The 18,495-nt window shown below is 39.0% G+C and overlaps 1 pseudogene; it reads right to left on the reverse strand.

The window, feature by feature from the left end:
* Window positions 1–12,275: 12,275 nt before the first annotated feature.
* Window positions 12,276–18,495, reverse strand: part of LOC147577466 (non-histone chromosomal protein HMG-14 pseudogene) — a 30,107-nt pseudogene continuing 23,887 nt past the window's right edge.

Consider the following 18,495-nt stretch of genomic DNA (forward strand, 5'->3'; position numbering starts at 1 on the left):
AATGTTATGGGAGCATAAGTAATAGGGGAAAAAAATGGGGTGGGGACAAAAACAGCTTTGGGGATTAGAACTGGGGACTTTACTTGCTGTCAGGGTTCTCTCTTTGTTGCCATCTTGCCTGCCTGCTTTTTTCTGGTTGTTGTTCACATATTCTCTTGTTGCAAATCAGACTTTCTTCATGAGTCAGGGAACAGAGCCACAGCATAATTCCAGTTCAAGTCCCATTTCTACCAGTCCGTAGTTCCTTAAGTAACTATTCTAAGTAATTCCATCTTTAATCATAAAATGCCTAGTATTGTTGCCATTTTATGGGTATACCTATTTCTCCATAATGAGATTATGAGTTCTATTAAGTCAGAGCCTCTCTTAATGTTATTTTTTTTTTACCTCCCCTTTCCTATAGTATAGAGGTAGAGGTTCAGCACATTGTTTTATAATCCAAATCAATAGGTTTCTTTCCTCATCTCATAGATGCTTAAATTTATATAGCACTTCATAACTTGCAGTGAGGTGTCATCTATTTTTAATCAACACTGATCTTTTCATTCCACATAGTGGCCTTACTTCATTACCCGGAAGTACTTGTGCATGTGGGACGAGGGGAAGCATACATGTGGTGAGTTTACTGTGTATGAGAAAAGACTCTCGGAATGGAAAGCTGGGTGCAGCTTCCAGTAGATCTAAACCCCAGTGGGCTTTGGAAGTTGACAATTCAAACTCTACCATTGCTACACTTACGTTGAGCATAAGGTATAGAGTTTTGGAATCACTATGTTGTACACCTGAAACTACTGTAACATTGTGTGTCAACTCTACTCAAATAAAAAATAAGTAAGTAAATAAATAAATAAATTTCTACCATCTATTTTAAAAAAATAGGTTGTTTACCTGCTATTGCTGAGAATCACATCAGGCAAATCTGAGTAAATTGTGTGATAGCATGTGGTTGAAGAGATTTTGCTCGTAAGTCAGGTATGATTAAAGGCTATGAAGACTCGCAATGAAAATTACAATGTCCACCAGCATTGATCCAGCCTCGTTACTTAATGAAAATTCAAGCTGTGCTGCTATGACTCTTGCCTTCTCATCAGAAAGCCTCCTTCACCCACACTACTCAGAACAAACACCTCACTCACTGAGCTCAGCAGGGGAGGTCTGCACAGCGCTGGCAGGGAATTCCCAATGAGGGAATGTGAAAGAAGGATTCAATTTACTCAGTAAAAGGGAACACAAATGCCAGGGATTTGCTCAACCATGACCTTGGTCCCATCGCTTAACTTCTCTGAGTCTCAGTTTACACCTTTGTAAAACGAGGGGCTGGTTGAACAGGTGCTATTCACACATGTTCAGGCACAGAACATCTCATCTCAGCTTAAAGCTATATCTGCCCACTGAGACAGTTGTCAATGTTTTCATCATTTCATAGATGCATAGAATGATAATCAAATTAAACAAATTTGGCTACTTAATAGAGTTAGCACGGGTAGTAAGTGTGGGATGAAGAGACCAGCTCTGAGTTTCTACCTTCAAATACTCACCCCTTACTCTTACCTCAAACTGCTTCACTACCTGTAGTGGAAAGACGACGGGATTACATGTTATCTTTTTGTAAACCTCAAAAATAATACAAATCCAAATACCTCGTCTTATCAAGTTCAAAATAACTTGAGTTAGTGTTGTCACTATTTTGCTCATGTAGGATCTGTTTTCATCTTCCGTATGCCAAGGATGATGGTAATAAAGGAAGAGACTTATTTTTGTATGATTTTTTTTATAGGTGACAAAGGCAAATTGGAAATATCAAAACTTCTAAAGGGTGAGAATTTAGAATTTCTCTTGTTCTTCATTTCTATTTCACTTTTTAAGTTCACTGTCAAGTCAGCACAAACACATATCTAAAAAGAAAACTTACTGGTCATGACATTATCGCATATGATTTGATAGCAAAATAAAACCAGAGCTGATGTTTTCTATTAGCTGCCAGCCCCGCCACATAAGCTGCAGATGTGGATATGTCTGGGCATGGGAGCTGCATTGGCTACAAAATTACATTCTCAGCAGTACCTGTGAACTTCAAAGGGAATGTCAAGCCACCTATCAATAATCCAGAAATAAGGTATTAGTCATTTACCGAATATTTTAATGGGAATGATTGCAAATAAATACACTTTATAATCTCCATAAACAAGGAAACAATTTGGTGAAATGTGGCTTGTTTTAGCAGAGAGATTTCTTGACATGTAACATACTTCATAACAATGTATATCAATGTCAAAAACCACCCTGCTTCAATAAGTCATTTTACAGCTTTCGTCTCAGGAATTTTAGAATATTCCTGGCAAAGATGTTACACACCTTCTGATAAAAATGTTTTCCAAATGTGCTCAGGGGGATTCTGAATTTTGTGAAAGTTATACATATTATTGTTGTTCGTTACATGTTTCCTTTTACTGTTATTTTCATATCATCTTTGCTATACTTCATCATGTATACAGAAAAGTGCACCAAACATTGTACTGCAGTAATTATCACAGAGAGATTGCTTCATAACCACCACCCAAGTCAAGGAAAATAACACTGCCAGGGGCGTAGAAGCCACCTGTGGGTCCCCTCCACATCATGACCCTCCCTCCCTTCCTTTCAAAGATAACTACTCCCCTGACTTCTGATAGAATGGTTTCGTTTTGCTTGCTTTTGGAGTCATACACCATTATCTTATGTCTGCTTTCTTGTGTCCAACACTGTGAGATTCATCCTTGTTGCTGAATGTGATTATATTTCATTCATTTTCATTTCAATAATAGTATTTCATTTTATGAACGTACCACAGCTTGTTTATGCATTTACTGCTGATGAACATTGGGGATGTTTTGATTTGGAGGTTATTAAAAAAATACTATGGACTACCGCTTGGAACCAAGATGGGATAACGGGATGGGATGAATCATTCCACCTGAAATAACAACAAAACTGGACAAGGTATCTAACTGTTTTCAAGCCTCTGGAGATCAGGCGATGAAGGACAGTGATTCTCCCGAGATGGGAACCACATGAGATGGCTGTATGATCACCCTGGATTACTGCCTTGAGAGTTACCAGTCTGTGATGCAGGAGGGAGATCCCAGGAGGATTCCCTGAGTTTGTAAGGGTGAGGATGGGACAGGAGAGAGTTGCATAGAGAGAGAACTCTGGGAGTCTTGAAGGTTCCTTTTGAGCACTCAGAAGAACACTTATCAGTGCATGCATGTGAGTAAACTACCTGAGGCAGGAGAAAGAACCACCTGAGTATACTGGGGTGGGGGGGGTGCACAATACCTTGTACTCAGACAGGGGAGGCATAATACCTGATCCTTCCAGTTTGACTGGAAAATCTGATTCTTCACAGGGTACTGGGGTGGAGTACATTGCTTTAGGTCCCACCTAACACATCTTAAAAGCAGTTACATAGCGGCGCCTGGGTGGCTCAGTCGGTTGAGCGTACGACTTCGGCTCAGGTCATGATCTCACAGTCTGTGAGTTCAAGCCCCATATCGAGCTCTGTGCTGATGGCTCAGAGCCTGGAGCCTGCTTCCGATTCTGTGTCTCCCTCTCTCTCTGCCCCTTCCCTGCTCATGCTCTGTCTCTCTCTGTCTCAAAAATAAATAAAAACATTAAGAAAAAAAATTAAAAAAAAAAGCAATTACATAATGTGCAGACCACAGTGCAAAATGGAAATGCTAGATCCCATGTTCAAAATCATTAAGACTTTTGAATTGGTGAGAGTAGAGTGCTGAAGACTAGAACCTCTATAAGCACTGGGTGCTGCATAAGGTCACATGCTCAGGAAGCAGCCCTGTTTAGAAAGCAAGACCAAAAAGGATCAAGCTGTTTCCAAGTAACTTTGGCTCTTAAACCCTTGTAGATCATTGCTACTGCCTGCTATTTTTTTTCTTTAATACGATTCCAATTCATCATGGGCATCATAATTTTTGATTGAATACTAGATAGTACATGTGAAAAATGCAGAAATAATTTGCAAACTAGAATCATGGTATCTACATCCGTAGAGGATATATGTTTTGTTTTGTTTTGTTTTGTTTTTTTCAATCTGGGACAGTAGAAAGCTAAAATTTCCTTAACCTATTTTCAGGGATTGAGCTAATTCAGTGATGGCTTTAGTTACAGCAAGGACTGATCTACTTCTGGTTCATTCTTACTTAATGGGGAGTCCTTCATTGTCCCGGCCCAAAGCTTATAGCTTTTAAGAGGTCTTTACTGGGGCGCCTGGGTGGCGCAGTCGGTTAAGCGTCCGACTTCAGCCAGGTCACGATCTCGCGGTCCGTGAGTTCGAGCCCCGCGTCGGGCTCTGGGCTGATGGCTCAGAGCCTGGAGCCTGCTTCCCATTCTGTGTCTCCCTCTCTCTCTGCCCCTTCCCCGTTCATGCTCTGTCTCTCTCTGTCCCAAAAATAAAAAAAAAAAAAAAAAAAGAGGTCTTTACTTGTGCAGGCCCGGGAGTCCAATCTTTTATTTTTATTTTTGTCCCCTTGGTCCTGTTAGTTCTGATCAGCTTATTAGCCTTTAGCTACCTCTTCCTGAATTAGCAATTGCCCCTAGGGAAAACTTCATCCTCATCGCTACCCAAGGATGATTCTAAAAGTCAGTGTAGTTGAATTGAAGCACCAGCTTAATTTTTTAAGAGGAGATAGCAGAATAATTTTCACGGTTTCCACTGTGTTAGATGTTTTACAAATCTCATTTTTATACTTTTGACAACTTTATCAGGTAGGGAGTAGCATCCTCATTTCAGAAAGCTGGAATCCCTTTCTCAGACAGGTTAAATAAAACACCCAGTGCCACACCGTTAGTGAGTGGTAGGTTCACCATTTAACCTGGGTCTTGCTAACTGCACAGCCCGTCTTCTTTAAACTGGAGTCTCTCATTTAACATGATGCAGATTGCAGATTTTACAAGTAATATTTATAGTGTTATGGAGACTGCTAGAACTAAATTTAAAAACTGCATTTAAATGAGTAAAATAGCTGACAGTGTCAATTGTGGTCTTCTGTGATGACACGCTATTTAAGGATTGATTTTAAAATGTATTCTAGTCGGTTGGTTAAACGATAAAGATTTCTGCCTCTGTGTGGAGGTAGATTGAATACTCAGAGGAGGAAGAGCCTTTTGCGGATACCTTTTCAGTGAATCGCACATACATGTGTGTGCACATGCTCACGTGTGTCTGGTGGAGATCAGAGAAGAAGCAGGTGTCTTGGAATCATTTCAGTCCATCTTTTTGCACTTATCCTCTGTGTTGGGTTGATCTGCTATTTGGAAATAGTAATAACCTGGAGATGCATTACACCTTTGTGCTGTGTTTGAAAGGCTTTGAAGGCCTTACTAAATTCCCAAGAGCTGTGGTTTTATCATAAACTCTGACATGAAATCCAATATGATCTTTGCACAAAAACTTGGCTCTACAATATCTATCATTTATAAATGTAAGCATATATAGCCAGGCTGGTTCCCTTTTACTTTATGGCCAGTATTAGCATGTTACCACATCCAAAAGAAAAAAAAATACAAACCCAATTTTAAAAGCACTGAAGGTGTTTACAAATGGAGTAATACCACTCATCACCCTGAAAACAGGCCTGAAATTTCCCCTTAAGAATCTCTTTCTCTCCAAATTCCCACTCCTTAGAACAGATATCTAAAGCTCTGTCTCTCTTAACTTTCCCTCCTAGTCCCTCCTCTGGCCACTCAAGTCTTTGGTATGAAAAGCTGAGGTCACCGCTTCATGGCCAGCAAGCTGAATATAGCCCAGGGGTATTTGTGGCCTTCATGGAGTGTTGAAAAATTTGAATTAGTTGCCAACCTTTGAAAGTCAGAATATGTCATGTTAAAATCCAGATACCTCTGCTTTCCTCGGCAATCCAGAAGATCTGGTGACCCCACACTTTCTTCCCATATGGCACTTTCCAGTCTATGCTTTAAAACAGTAAACAGTCCCCACGTAGCCCATTCTGAGACACTGAAATTGGCAGCTTCTGTCAGAAAGAGGGCCAGGCTGGATTTTGCTTCTCTTCGTTGCATCCACCTCACTCAACTAAATATACATGAGATACTCGGGGGCTTATATTTCAAAAAAGGCTGAGAGAGGGGAAGTGTAAGTACTTACATTTAAATGTTTCCATTACATAAAAGCCAACAAAAAGTGCAAGTGTCTGCCTTTTATAATAATCTATGCTATAGCGGAGGACTTAGGTGGTGGGGCCTCTGTCCTCTCTCAGATAGATCGGTGCATTGATTAGTACTCCCTGGGTGAGTTAGGGCAGGGCTTCCTGAAAGGGAGAGAAGCAGGGTTCACCTTTGGCAGTTTTCTGTCTAAATCTGTTTAGCATCCTCTCTATGATGTGAAATTCTCCCCCATTGGAGTTGAACCTTTTCATGCCCTTACGTATAGGTAACATCAAGACCTCAATACTTCTGGAGGGTCTCTACAAAGGAGAATTTTCCTATGTTTGCACTCCACATACATAATGTACTGACTTGCTCTGAAGTTCAGCATATCATTTTCTGTCCACAGTTACACTTCTGCTGCATTTTGCCAATTAAGTATTTGATGGGTGACTTTTTTTCTGAAACAACAAGGAAGTTAAACTTAGACCCAACTGTTGACGAAGGAGAAAGACGCAGAGAACTATAAGCACTTGCCTGGGCCCTTGATAAGAGAAGTAGGAGATACATGGATGTTCTGGGTTAGCAAAAAGGGAATATAAGGAGCTGGGGATAGATAGCAGAATACAAAACATGCATACACATGATTTCCAGCATATGGGTCTCAGAGATAAATAGCAAAAACCAAGAATTTTTAAGGTTTGGAATCTTGTGGACATTTATTTATCAAGCTGCCAGAAGTTAGTGGGTTCTAGATGCAGACTCTGTTTTATTTTACAGAATTTGATCTCCTAGGCAACTATGTTATTACAATCACAATTCCCCACATTACCTAATTTTAAGGTATTTACAAATGTAAAAACATTGCTTTAGGATAGGTGTTTAGATTTAGCAATTTAAATTTATACCAAATTTATCATAATATAAGCAAGCGCTTGCTCCCTGAACCATTATGATCTTGCTCTATAATCTATTTTATTTTTTTAATTAAAATGTTTTAATGTTTAATTATTATTGAGAGACAGAGAGAGACAGAGCATGAACAGGGGAGGGGAGAGAGAAGAGACACAGAATCTGAAGCTGGCTCCAGGCTATGAGCTGTCAGCACAGAGCCCAATGTGGGGCTCAAACCCATGAGCCATGAGATCATGACCTGAGCCAAAGTCAGACGCTTAACTGACTGAGCCACCCAGGTGGCACCAAATATTAATTAGCCTTTAAATGCAATAATAATGATGCCCTTCATAAAAGGGTTGACTAATTCTTTGACATCTACCTCTGGATATAATGTGATTTCTAAAATATGAAGTAGTGTTTTATTGCACAGTACATAACATAATATTAGTGAAATATCCTTTCAGCGTGATTGATTCTAGATATACAAAGTGATAAGAGGACAAATTCACTGGATACCTTTAAAACCAATGTTTTATGTTTCTCTTCCCATTGGCATCTTTCCAATCTCCTGCAGGCTGAAGACATTCTTCCTTCTGCATGTGATTCCTCCAGAATTTTGAGGAAACCTAGACGTGTTGATGTTATCTTCCAAAAACTGGGTCTTTTTTTTTTTTTTTTTTTTTTTTTTTAAGTAAGCTCTATACCCAGTGTGGGGCCTGAACTCAAGACCCTGAGATCAAGAGTCAAGTGCTCTATGGAGCTAGCTGAGCATCCCAGGGATTTTTCTTTTGCCCCATTTGGCTTCCTTTCCTAGAAACCTAGCTTAGTTCATTTTTTCCCCCTTTTCCTAATTCTTTTTTTTTATCTAATTATTTCATTCTGATATTCTATAGTCATTTCTTACTCTTTTCTTTTTCTTGATTTTCACATTCAGGGGTGGTATTTCTTTTCTTTGCTTTTTGTTCCCTCCTCTTTTCTTTTCTTTTCTCACATTCATTCTTTCACTCATTTATTTACATTAATTACTCATTTATTTTTACTTATTTTGTATCTGTATAAAAAAATTAACTGCCATGGGTGCTGTCCCACAAATTTTTATTAGCCATAGCAAGATATAGCCTTGAGGGTCAGAAAGGAACTGTGTATGATCAAAGTGTCCCCACCTGCATGGCCTCTGCCCACAAGGAAGTAGGGTCCAAGGTCCCCCAATTCTTCCCCTTCCAAGGATCACCTTCCTCGGATGTGCCATGGTATGCACACACCAGCTCCAGTGGACCTCTGGTGACTGTTTTCTGTTCTCTGTTCTGTTGCACTTGGTTCTGCGCTGCCTTTACTATAAGACTGTTGGGTGTTGCTGGAATTTAGAGAAGGTCGAGGATATGGCAGTAATTACAGCAAAACCAAAAAATATCTTCACCTTTGTGTTAGACATAAATGTACCTGGAAATGTATCAGCCTTTCTCCATCAGTGGGAAATTCTTTTCACGAGCAACGTTTCTTCTGAAGTCCTGAGTTCCCTTGTTGATGTCAGACTTTATTGCATAGGGTTCTGCACCAAGATATTTTAAAATCATAAATTTTACTTACATAAAGAATGTAAGTAGATGTATGTATTATCAACATAATGTAAATAAAATACGTATCATCAGCATAATGACAGCCTCCTACTTTTGTGCCAAAGGAAAACTCTATTTTCATACTTTACAGAGTAAAAGTAAACTTTGTAATAGTTTAACTCAGTATCCCAGGACAGAGAAGTTTTATTTCATCAATGTATTTTCAATAAATCACTTAATTTTCTGTTCTAAAAAATAAAGCTGTTAGTTTTAATCATCAGAATAAAGTTAGATTTTTAAATTTTATTATTTTATTTATTTATTTAATGCTTATTTTTCAGAGGGACAGAGAGAGAGAGTGGGGAGGGGCAGAAAGGGAGACAGAGAATCCTAAGCAGGCTCTACACTGTCAGCACAGAGCCTGATGCAAGGTTTGAATTAATGAGTTGTGAGATCATGACCTGAGCTGAAATCAAGAGTTGGACATTTAACCAACTGAGCCACCCAGCTGCCCCAATTTTTTTTATTATCTTAAATTCCACAAAGTAACAATGAATCCAACTGGCTAAAAATATAACTCTAGTTCAGTTTTCAATATTCCAATATAGCTCAATTTCATTTAAAAAATGTTTATGGTCACAAAGACATTAAGCATTATTTTTTAAAAACCCAAACTGTATCCATAATTCTAACAAGGCATTTTTATTTTTTTCATTCCATATTCACATGCAATTTGATTTAGTTGTCCTGATTGCTTGTTTTCTACTTTTAAAATTAGTTTATTGTAAACATTTATACAGATGATGCAGTTAATATTATTATCATAATGGGCATATGGTATTCTATTGAAAAGTATCATTATTCATTTAGCTATTCCTTTGTTGAACATGTAAATGATTTCCACTATTTTGCTCTTTTATTTATTTATTTATTTTATTTATTTAAAAAAAATTTTAACGTTTATTTATTTTTGAGACAGAGAGAGACAGAGCATGAACGGGGGAGGGTCAGAGAGAGGGAGACACAGAATCTGAAACAGGCTCCAGGCTCTGAGCTGTCAGCACAGAGCCGGATGCGGGGCTCGAACTCACGGACCGAGAGATCATGACCTGAGCCAAAGTGGGCCGCTTAACTGACTGAGCCACCCAGGAGCTCCTGTGTGAATAGTTAAGGCCACAGATAGGGCTACCGGGGATTTTATTTATGGCATGCATTTTATTTATTTTTTATTATTGTTATTTTTTTAAACAGTTTGGCTGCTTTTTTTAAAAAATTTTTTTTTAACGTTTATTTATTTTTGAGACAGAGAGAGAGAGAGAACATGAACAGGGGAGGGGCAGAGAGAGAGAGGGAGACACAGAATCTGAAACAGGCTCCAGGCTCTGAGCAGTCAGCACAGAGCCCGTCGCGGGGCTCGAACTCACGGACCGCGAGATCATGACCTGAGCCGAAGTCGGCCGCTTAACTGACTGAGCCACCCAGGCGCCCCTATTTTGCTCTTTTAAATAATGCTAAGATAAATGGCTTATCACATTGCTTACTAAATATTTATTGGGTGCCTACTATATCCCAGGCACTATTCTAGGCAATGAAATATAGGCATCAACAGATGGAAACTCCTGCCCTCATGGACCTTATATCCTGGTGAAAGAACACAGGAAATAAATGAACGAATTATGTTGTAAGCTTGAAGAAAAATAAAGCAGGGAAGAGGCTGGACAATACAGAGGGTGGCAGATGTCATAGTAGGATAGCTTAAGAGGCCTGATGAGAAGGTGACATTTGAACAAAGACTTGAAAAGGTGAGAGAAAAGTCTGGGATATCTGGCCTTGGGCAGAATAATGCCTAGCATGGCTGTGGTCCCAGGAAGAGCAAGCAGTCCCCGTGAATGGAACAGTGGGAGAAGAGATCAGACAGGTAACAGAGCCCAGATCTTATAAGGCTTTGACGAATTCAGTACGGCCTCTGACTTTCTTTCACTTTAGATGAAATAGGGAGCTATTGGAGAGTTTTAAACAGAGAAATGATATGGATTGACTTGTTCGCAGAATGCGTCTGACGGGGTAAGAATAAAGGCAGGGAGACCAGTTAGGAAGCTTTACAATTACGCAGGTAAGATGGCAGTGCCTTGGACCATGGTGTAGCTGAGATGCTTATAGGAAGTGCTCAGATTCCACATATATATATTTTTTTAACATTAATTTATTTATTTTGAGAAAGAGAGAGAGCACGAGCACCAGCGGGGTGGGGGAGACAGAGTGGGAAAGAGAGAATCCCAAGCAGGCTCCACACTGACAGTGCAGAGCTCAGTCCCATAAACCATGAGATCATGACCTGAGAATCAAAACCAAGAGTCTGAGGCACCCAGATTTTTAAAGTAGAGCTGGCAGGATATTTACAATGCCACCATCAATACAAATGCAATACAATACAATACTTCCTAAACATGCAGTGTTACATTCCCCACCCCACACCCCCAACTTGCTAATACTTTAAAATTATTCCAAAGTTTACATTTACTTTTACAAACTAACAAATCGGAACATTCTCCCACATATTTGTTAATATTACCTCTTGTATTGATGATCTCTTTCATCTTTACTTGGCTGAATTAGCTAATTTTGTACACATTCTAATTTCATATTTTTTCTGTTTTCTTTCATAACTGAGATATTATTGGTCATTCTGAGGATCAGTGCACAAACAGTTCAATTTGTGTATAATTTTTAACATATGTGCTGAACATCTAAAAAACCATGTAGCTTTGATTCTTTTTAAAGTTATTCATCACTTTCTTTTTACTTTTTATTATTTATATATTATTATTTTTGAGAGAGAGAGAGAGAGTATGAACAGGGGAGAAGAAGAGGGAGAGAGAGAGGATCTAAAGCAGGTTCCATGCTCAGCAAGGAGCTGACTCAGGGCCTGATCTCAGGACCTTGGGATCATGATCTGAGCCGAAAGCAAGAGTCGGATGCTCAACTGACTGAGCCACCCAGATGCCTCTCTTTGTGACTTTCTAACTTAAAATTTGGAGGCAAATCTTCCTTGACAGGATATTAAGTACCAATACCTTCAAGTGTTGATACGTTGTGATATTATAAGTCCCACTAATTCACAGTTTATTATCATGTACATTACATATTCAAATTTTCAACCTATCCCAGCACATTAACAAAGTTACTAGGAAAAGCAAGCACCAACCAAAGATGTTACAGAGTGCACAAAATTCTGACAAGAGGATCCAAGATCAAGGAGTAGGTTTTTTTAGGGAACAATCTACCAAAAATAACACAGGAATAAAAATAATTTAAAATATTGAAGACATAGTAAATGCACAACTGAATTGTCATTTAGTATGCTTTGTATTACAGGATAAAAAACTACGTCCATCTATGGAATGTTAAACTGACACCCAAGACAATCAAAACCTCTGGTTCAATATCCTACATTTTTCTGGTGGCACCACAAAATAAACAACAAGTAAATGATTTAGTTCACTTCTTAAAAAAAAAAAAAAAAGCATTTACACTTAAAAAAATGGATGAGGTGGGATTCTCTACTTCTTAAAAATGTTTCTAGAGCTACTAAAAACTTGCATTTACAAAACAGTTGGTAAAAATATTCCTGAACTAACGACCACTGATACGACATGACATATGACATTAGTCAGACTTGGCTTCTTTCTCTCCTACTTCATCAGGGGCTGGACTCTCCTTAGCGTCTCCATTTTCTGCAGATAAGTCTTTTTTAGTTTTGTGGTTCACACTTCCACCTGTTTTCCCTCTGCTCCCCTTTTCCTTTTTGTTTGCACTTTTTTGTCTGAAGATTCATCCTTTCCTGCTGCTTTTTTGGCTTCGTTTCCACTTTTGCAGAAGCAGGTGCTGACAACTGCGTGGATTCCCTCTCGTCCTCCTCCTTTGTTGCCTCCTTGGTGGAGTGGACCTTCTTCTTGGGCGCCTGGTGGTGGTTGTGGTTGATGCCTGTGGGTGCCTGGCCACTGCCCCTCTCCTAGCTCCAGACCTTTATATATTAACATAATGGAACACATTTTACTTACAATGCTTATAATCTTGATGCGTTATATAATATCGTGTCCGTTATATAATACCTGTCTTTGTTTCTCTTTTTCAAAATATGCTACAAAATAACCATGTGATGTTGTAAAACTGATCAACTGACCAAAACTGCACAACGTACTCTTTCAGTTTTGGTGTGCATTGAGCAAAAAAATTAACACGAAATACTATAGTTTTTTATTCTAAAATGATATTCCCAGGAGGGGAGGATCAGACCCCCTGGAATCCAGTAGCGGCTGCCTTGGCTGGTGTTCTTTGGTTCCATCTGTTGTCACTGGCATGTGATCCTGGTGCTGGGGAGCTCCTGACCACCAGGCTTCACCTGGGCAGAGCCTGTACCCTGTCACTGTGGTCTTCCCAGTGTCCAGAATAGTAGGTAGCCTACCATTGGCACTTAATAACTCATTGTGGAATTAGTTCAATAAATGACTGGACACTAAGCTGAATCATCTCCCTTCCCCTGGCTTAATTTTCCCCATATGTAAAGTAAAGGCAAAGAAATGGTGATGCTAAACAGAGCTTGCTTGCATTTCTAGCTGAGGTTAGTTGAACATGGCCGAGGTTAGGCAGCCATACCGAAATGTGTAGCCTTCCTTTCTACGGGGCTTAGAGAACTGTGATTAGGCCATGGTCTCTAGTGTGGCTCTGATCAGGTTGGTAGTGGGCTCTACCCTGGAGCTCAGTATCATGCAGGCTCTGAGGAGGGATCCAGCTGACATTGGTAAAGTTCAAGTGTGTAAAATGCCAGGCATGACAAGATAAAAAGATGTGCCGCTGGTGACAAACAGGAGCCAAGAGGCGCAATAGTCAACTTCCATCAATTTATTTCCATCTGTTCATCTCCAGTTAACTACCCTGAGTTTATTTAGAGACAATTATCCATGGCAACAAACTACAGCAGTCCCTCTGAGCAGTTTGTAATTTTTCATAAAAAGACTCAATGAAAATTCAAAACCAAGAGACACCACTGCATAATTCCCAAACTAGTTATTGTTAATTACAAAATAAAATTAAATCTGCCGAAGGGGAGGTAGTGCAACGCACTCCGGTCTTTTATAAAGGCAGCCGGAGGAGGAAGTGTAAATTTTCTCCAAAAGAGACTATCGTGTAGAAGATTATGGATGAAGCCAACAGATTATACTTGGCTACTGCTGTGGAAATCCTAAATTTCTTCACCTTGAAGCTGAGCAAAATCAGTGTTCGTTACTGTCAAGTATACGAACAAATCAACGCATTCCCCTCATTGGTGCTTTAGAAACCATTTTTTGTGTGTGACTTTTTTTTCCACCTAAGGTATTTGACAAACTAGTTAGCTGGACAAGAATGTAATACACCTACAATTAAGTTTAATGTACCTTTTAGCAAATACTCAATCCAGTCTGAAGGTTTTACAAGCTTGAAATTTCCCATCTTGCTGGACATTTGCTGGTATCTCAGACTTTGTACCCACCAAGTCCAGCGTTTCTTTAGCTCTCTTCCTCGTTCTGCCTTAAATTTCTCTAAGTGATAGGACAATTTCTCCAGGTATCCCAACTAGAAACTTCGATGGCATTTAAAACGTTAATACATGTCAGCATTATTTTCATTATAAATCAAGATGACATTGCTTTTTAAAAATGTGTTCTTTACTAGGTTTCAAGTGCCCATTGCTTCTTTTCACTGCATGGTGACCACTGTCATGGGTGTTTTTATCTTACACATTAATTATTGTAATAGTCCCCTAATTTATGGTTTTCATCTACCTTACCACATCACTGATTAATCTTCCTAAAAATCCTGATTTAATATTCTAAGCACTTTGCTAAAAATATTTCTCTGACTTAGTTTCCTACTTTCTGCCATGGCAAATTATTTCAAAGTTTTGTTCTCTATTTGTTTGTGTCCATAACTCAGAGTATTTATATTTTACAGGGATGTTACAGATCAAAGAATGCACCTGCTCTTAGATACATAATAAACCTTATATAAAAGCTCAGCATATCAGGCAGATGAAAGCAGAAACACTGTAGTTGAATGGGAAGGAGAGAATAGCATGTGGGAGAGGTCAACCTGCCAGCCATTCTCTAAGACACAGGTGAAGATCACCTTCTTCCTGAAGCTTCCCAGGTTTTTACAGCTTCCAATGATGTGAACTCTCTTTAGTCATTGTGCATCTTATTAAATACCGTATCATGATATTGTTTTTACAAATTTTGTTTTCTTACTTGCTTTACAAACTCTGAAGAGTGTTGATATAATGCCATGAAAAATATTGATTGATTACAAACGAAATATGAATCAAAATTTTTATTAGTATTATTTTTTTCAATCAGGCCTTCTGTTTTTTTCTCTACCTTCTCACCCATTTTTGGAAATATTATCAGTTCCTAAATGTTTGGGGTCTTCTCCAGGATAACTTCTCAGCTTTTTTTATCGACTGTTCAAGAAGTCACTCTCTCAGATATGGGTTAGAGTTAGGGTTAGGATTTTAGAGGAAGGGATCTTCTGCATGTCAAGTGATATGTATGTTTGTTTATTTATTTATTTATTTATTTATTTATTTATTTAAATATATGTTAAAAATATTTACATATATTTAAGTAGTGAGAGGGCGATTATATACTGTAACTCATGAAGAGTCAAGGGGAGTACCTATGTATAGTTTATATATTTAGTCAAGTGAAACTTTGAACATTGTTGTTCTGACACATGTATAATGTATATTACTGTGAATATGTATAATACAGTGAAGGGTATAAATGTTTTTAAATTCATGAAATGTGTATAGTTGCTATGAATCTTCCATATTTGAATTACTTTTTTAGGTTATTTCTCCTAATGCTATAGCCAGTTAATTTATAAGCAATGCACATTAAACACCTACTGCATGCCAGCTAGTGTTGGATGTCCTATATAAGTTAATTTTTGTCTCTACTGTGCTCACAGTATCTTGTAGACACACACACAATGCACATCTGAATGCATGGTGCATTTACGCGAGATCAAGCCCTATGTACAAGGCAAAGTCAAAACAGGCACACAGCTATCACTGTAAACATTTAAAACTGAAGAAACTTAATATCAGGAATTGGTTACACAGGTGATAGAATCTCTAGGAATCCAAAAAGCAGATGGCAAGACAACAGAGAGGTTAGCGTCAGTAGGAAGCTCCTATCACCTGCCAGTGAGACGAGGGAGATGGACTGTGGTCCCACAGCAACTGAAACACAGTTGGCCTGTGCAACGGGAGCTGCTGTCACAGAGGAGATGGTAGCCACTGCCAAAAACACCACAAGACCCAGAGAAGGAGGAGAAATACCCCACCTTGCTTGCTTGTCTTGTCCTTCAGTCCTTGGTCACTGCCTTCCAATTGGCTAAGTTTCCCAGAACCCTGGGGGCAGAAGAGCCTGGAAAATATTTCCTCTGGAACCAAGCAGAGCCGGGGAAGGGGAGAAGGTATTACATAGGAGACTGACACATCACTTTTTCAAGTGATGTATGACTGAGACAGGAAGACTTGTAGCTTTATTTGGCCACTCTCGACACTGAAATCCTACTGCATTTGTCGCTGGCTTCCATCTACTGTAGTGTTTTCTTTTTAACTTCTGAAAAGTTGTTTTAGACCACAAAAAGATGAGAATTAATGTCACTTTACAGAATGAACTATATGCTGCTGTTTATTAAATTAAGATGAGCATGATATGCACCATATGCACCCACCTCTTTTATAGACAAAGCTGTGATTATTGCTATAATTCTACCGTTTTACTGTGACCTCCTACTAATCAACAACACCCCTGATCCCCTGTGAAACCCTTACATAGGTGTGGTTAAAGGAAAAGTGTATAGCTCATATATGTATATATATAAAATCGCAACTGAAATGTAGATTTCTTAGGGTGATGAACCTGTGTTTTATTTGTGTGTGTGTGTGTGGGGGTGTGTGTGTGCACACACATGCATAAGCAAGACTAGAGCCATGCATTTATTGAATGAATGAACCAGTCTGTGCTCTAGAAGGCAAAGGGGAGCAGGAGCAAAGACTGGGAAGGGCCTGGAAAGGGTGGGTGAGCTTTTGTTTGGGAAAAATAGATTCCAGTTGCAAAAGCTGGTGGTCTGTTCCCTCCCACCAGTTATTGGGAATAGATCATCAGAAGTCACAGTCCATTTCACCTCAATTGACCTCTTCCAAAAGGGAGAAGGGAGTTGAGAATGGAATCAATGTTTGTTTGCTGTCCTCACAATTGCAAGATATACCACACTCCTTATGATATTTAATGTTTCTTAACAGTCTTCCAAAGCAGATGTCTTGTTCTTGTTCTTGTTCTTGTTCTTGTTCTTGTTCTTGTTCTTGTTCTTGTTCTTGTTCTTCTTGTTCTTCTTCTTGTTCTTCTTGTTCTTGTTCTTCTTGTTCTTGTTCTTCTTCTTCTTCTTCTTCTTTTTCTTCTTCTTCTTCTTCTTTTGCATGTAATTTTATTTTAGTTTTAGTAAACTCTGTACCCAACGTGGGAGGTGAACTCATGACCCTGAGATCAGGAGTCAAATACTCTACTGACTAAGCCAGCCAGGTGCCCCTGAGGGAGAATTCTTAAGCCTAATTGGCAGACTAGAGAATTGATACTATGAGAAGTTAAGCAATTTACTTAAGGTTGCATAGGAAGTAACTAGCAGAGTGAGCTTTACAACCCAGGCACGGAGAGCTGAAAAAATATTATGTAGTGTCTCTTGATTGCTACCTGGGATGCATGCCTACAATAGCTGAAGCTAGTTAGACAACTCTACTGCACCCCCCAGACCAGACGTCTCTTGCCAAAATAATTATCCAACCCAATTGTTTGAAATGTTCACTGGGAGAGGAGACTATATCTCACAAATAAAGAGAAAGTAAAGCCTTATAAAAAAATTGAACTGCAATTGGATAAGTATTAGTGTGAATGATTTCAATTCAAAGTAACACTGAATACCTTCAGCTGCAAATGAAAGAGAGGGTGAGCATGCAGAGGGGCTAACGTCATGAAAACAGGGACAGGCCAGACTCCCAAAGAGAGAAAAGGGAAATAGAACAGTGGCATTGTGAGCACTAAAGACATATTTCAAGACTTCACAATCCCTTCTTAGACGTTCCTTCCAATCTTCAACTGTGGATAGGAAAATCAAAGTAGTTCCCCCATTGTCTCACCAGGTCACCTACTCACTTCTCTGTTGCTAACATCACATGTTGAGTTGGAATTTGGTTGAAGAAGGGGTTCTTCTGCAAAAGATAAAAATGTTTAAACACCACAAATCCAGAATGTTATTGGTAGTTGTAGAAAAAGTACTGAAATGGGGCCCTGGGGGACACAGCTATATTCTAGCTCTGTCTTCTTCCAGAATGTGGGAAAATCATTTAACCTCCAGAACCTCCCTTTATTCATTTTGATTGGACCAGGATCTAACATCTCATTAATTAGAGTTCTTCCACCTCCTGCATCCTGTGATACCTGCAAAAGGAGATGAACTTTGCAGCACATATTGATTCTTATCAGTCCTCCTTTTTTTGCCATCTCTTAAGGAATTATAAACTTCTGGCGCCTGTAATATGAGGAGATGATTGAGCATGGTGAGCTGTGGTTAATTACAGGTTAGTAGCATTTTGAGGTGTGGCTGTGAAATGATATAAGCACATATTACTTCTAATTGCTTTATTCTCAGCTGAGTTATGAGAACTTGTTCTAGGACTTCCCTCTTATGAGGTTACCACATTATTAAATTATATGGGACCAAGATATCCCCATCAGACTCATGTTAATGGGACCCATATAAGTTCTTCACCTTCAGGTCTACTTGG

This window comes from Puma concolor, chromosome C2, assembly GCF_028749965.1.
Source record: "Puma concolor isolate L17-30 chromosome C2, mPumCon1.1.hap2, whole genome shotgun sequence".
Lineage (NCBI taxonomy): Eukaryota > Metazoa > Chordata > Mammalia > Carnivora > Felidae > Puma > Puma concolor.